Below are 3,916 nucleotides of genomic sequence, written 5' to 3'. Positions count from 1 at the left end.
CAAAAGAGTAAAAAGGCAACCCACAGAATGGGAAAAAATCTTTTGCAACAACTCATCAGACAGGGGACTCATTTCTAAAATATATAGGAAACTATAACACCACTACAAGAAAAAGACAAATAACCCAATTTAAAAATGGGCGCAGGGGTTGGAAGTGATGCAGCTATCCCAGAAGCCTTGGGGGAGAAGAACGTTCATGTGCTCTACCTGCGGGGCCTGGTGGCACGTTTAGCAATGTGCTTGGTGGAGTGGGTGCTTCTGCTTTTCCAGCCACGGTCTTTAGGGCCTTTGAGGCTGCAAACTTGGCCATTGCCCACTGGTATCGGAGCTCATAGCGGGCGGCTCAGCGCCGTAACACAACTTCATCATGTTGGTGCTGTTTGAAACGTCTGTAGGCTACGCCATCTTTAAGGTTCTAAATGAGAAGAAACTTCAAGAGGTTGATAGTTTGTGGAAAGAATTTGAAACACCAGAAAAGGCAAATAAAATAGTAAAGCTAAAACATTTTGAGAAATTTCAGGACACAGCAGAAGCACTAGCAGGGCTGCTTTCCCCATCCCCCCAGTGTGATGAGAGGTGTTGTTGTTGTTGTTGTTAAGTGCCATCGAGTCCGTTCCGACCCATAGCGACCCTGTACAGGGTTTCCGAGGGTGTAAATCTTTACGGGAGTAGAAAGCCTCGTCTTTCTCCCGCGGAGCGGCTGGTAGTTTGGAACCGCTGACCTTAAGGTTCGCAGCCCAATTCGTAACCACTACGCTACCAGAGCTCCTTGTTGTTGTTGTTGTTGTTGTTAAGTGCCTTGAGAAGTGGTTAAATTGATCTCCCTGTGGAAACCAGCAGCATAATGCTGAAGCACAATTCAGTAAAAGCTGTACTACAAGGGACCAAGCATTCACAGCTCTGATGGAGGGCAAAATTAATAAGCAGTTGAAAAAAGTTCTGAGGAAAATAGTAAAAGAAGCCCACGAACCCTTGGCTGTAGCTGATGCTAAACTAGGAGGGGTCATTAAGGAAAAGCTGAATCTCAGCTGTATCCATAGTCCCATTGTTAATGAATTTATGAGAGGCATCCGTTCACAAATGGATGGTTAATCCCTGGGGTGGAACCACGTGAAATGGCAGCTATGTGACTTGGACTGGCCCACAGCCTTTCTAGATACAGACTGAAATTTAGTGCTGATAAAGTGGATACAATGATTGTTCAGGCTATTTCTTTGTTAGATGGCTTAGATAAAGAACTAAACAATTACATCATGTGATGTCGAGAATGGTACGGCTGGCATTTTCCTGAATTAGGAAAAATTATTTCAGATAATTTGACATACTGCAAATGTTTGCAGAAAGTTGGCGATAGGAAGAACTATGCCTCTGCCACACTTGCTGAGTTACTGCCAGAAGATGTTGAAGCAGAAGTGAAAGCAGCTGCAGAAATATCTGTGGGAACAGAGGTTTCAGAAGAAGATATCTGCAACATTTTGCATCTCTGCACCCAGGTGATTGAAATCTCAGAATATAGAACCCAGCTCTATGAATACCTTCAAAATCGGATGATGGCCATTGCTCCCAATGTTACAGTCATGGTTGGAGAATTAGTTGGAGCAAGAGTTATTGCTCATGCAGGCTCACTTTTGAATATGGCCAAGTATGCAGCTTCTACAGTTCAGATTCTCGGAGCAGAAAAGGCACTCTTCAGGGCCCTCAAGTCTAGAAGGGATACTCCTAAGTATGGTCTCATTTATCATGCTTCACTTGTAGGCCAGACAAGTCCTAAACACAAAGGCAAGATTTCTCGAATGCTGGCAGCCAAAACTGTTTTGGCTATCCGTTATGATGCTTTTGTTGAGGATTCCAGTTCTGCGATGGGGGTGGAGAACAGAGCCAAATTAGAGGCCAGGCTGAGGACTTTGGAAGACAGAGGGATAAGAAAAATAAGTGGAACAGGAAAGGCACTAGCAAAAGCAGAAAAATACGAACATAAAAGTGAAGTGAAGACTTACGATCCTTCTGGTGACTCTACATTGCCAACCTGTTCTAAAAAACGAAAGATAGAACAGGTAGATAAGGACGAGGAAATCACAGAAAAGAAAGCAAAAAAAGCCAAGATTAAAATCAAAGTTGAAGAAGAAGTCCTAGTGGTGGAAGAAGAGGAAACCTCTGTGAAGAAGAAAAAGAAAAAGGATGAAAAGAAACGCATTAAGGAAGAACTGGTTTCTGAGGAAGAGCCATGCACCAGCACAGCAATTTCTAGTCCAGAGAAAAAGAAGAAAAAGAAAAAGAAGAGAGAGAGTGAGGACTAATGGAAGAGAACTCTAAGGTGCCTGGACACATACTAAGCTCAAGATTTAACCAGGAATATGTCAGAGACGCCCTCTAAAATATTTAAGGGGAGGCTGAATGAAAGTGATTAATCATCTGCAGCATTTCAGTCCTACAACATTCTGTGTCTTACCTCATTACATCATTATTTCTTAGAGTCTTTGATATATAAATAAAAATTATTTTCTGTGTATTTAAAAAAAAAAAAAAAAATGGGTGCAGGACATGAACAGACACTTCACCAAGGAGGAGATCTGGGCAGCCAACACACATATGAAGAAATGTTCTCAATCACTAGCCATTAGAGAGATGCAAATCAAAACAACAATGCGATATCATCTCACACCAGCAATAAAAGCGAAGATGAAAACAATAAAGGACAAAAACAGAAGATTCTTCTTGAAAGAAAGACTGACAGGAAAAATACAAAACAGTAATGGCAGACCAACTGACTACTACAAGAACAAGCAAGTTGCTCCTCCAAGAGACATCAAGGCAACTGGTTGGGTCCCTTCAGGGCAAACCCCCTTCCAAGACTAAAAATTAATGGGAATACACGAGCAGACATGTGCTCTGACTGGTGACCACATTAATCGCTGATAAGGGGAAATGAGGGAAAAACAGCAATGAAGTTGTGAGCTAAGCCCTACAACATTCAGTCGACTCCTGTGAACCCAGGAGGGGATCTGGTTGGCCAGCAGTGTGGCAAGACATACAGACACTTGGGCCCAGAATTAGTGACATAGCCACATAGGACCAGAGTGGAGAGTGAAGCGTCCAATGACTGGATGATCAGAGCTCAACTAGAAGAAAGAAGAGGAAAAAAAGAGTAATCTGATACAATTTGATGAACTTGACCTACACCTATGGGTGCAGTAGCTCAAAAGAGGGAACAAACTTTTATAGCAAGGATCATTCCCACCCCCTCCATACACAGAATAGACAGGGATGGGCAACTTGGACATTGGCTACCCAATATGGGGGGCAGGGGGAGGGATAGCTATAAAGGCAAGATGTATTGATCATTACTGGTGATTGGAATGCAAAGGTTAGGAGCAAAGAGGAAGGATCAGTAGTTGGAAAATATGGCCTTGGTGATAGAAATGATGCCGGAGAACGCATGAAAGAATTCTGCAAAACCAGTGATTTGTTCATTTCAAATACCTTCTTTAAAAAAAACAACAACCTTCTTTAGATGGCATAAGAGATGACTATACACACGGACCTCACCAGATGGAATGCATAGAAATCAAATTGACTACATCTGCGAAAAGAAACAATGGAAAAGCCCCATATCATCAGTGAAAACAAGGCCAGGGACAGACTGTGGAACAGACCATCAATTACTCATATGCAAATTCAAACTGAAGCTGAAGAAAATGTGAGAGTCAAAATATGACCTTGAATATATCCCACATGAATTTAGAGATCATCTGAAGAACAGATTTGATACATGAAATACTGACATTCGAAGACCAGAAGAGTTGTGGGATTACATCAAGAACATCATACATGAATAAAGCAAAAAGTCATTGAGAAGACAAGATAGAAGGAAAACATCAAAATGGATGTTAGAAGAAACACCGAAACTTGCTCTCAG

General features: G+C 42.0%; 1 protein-coding gene and 1 pseudogene across 1 annotated transcript in view; both read left to right on the top strand.

Annotated features, from left to right (window-relative positions):
- HECTD4 (HECT domain containing E3 ubiquitin protein ligase 4) overlaps window positions 1-3,916 on the top strand; it is a 139,619-nt gene that overhangs the window by 128,613 nt on the left and 7,090 nt on the right. The window lies entirely within an intron of this gene.
- Window positions 368-2,297, top strand: LOC102811275 (annotated as a pseudogene).

This window comes from Chrysochloris asiatica, unplaced genomic scaffold, assembly GCF_000296735.1.
Source record: "Chrysochloris asiatica unplaced genomic scaffold, ChrAsi1.0 scaffold00142, whole genome shotgun sequence".
In the NCBI taxonomy this organism is placed as follows: domain Eukaryota; kingdom Metazoa; phylum Chordata; class Mammalia; order Afrosoricida; family Chrysochloridae; genus Chrysochloris; species Chrysochloris asiatica.
Note: the sequence above shows the minus strand (reverse complement) of the source record. Positions and strands in the feature narration are given on the sequence as shown.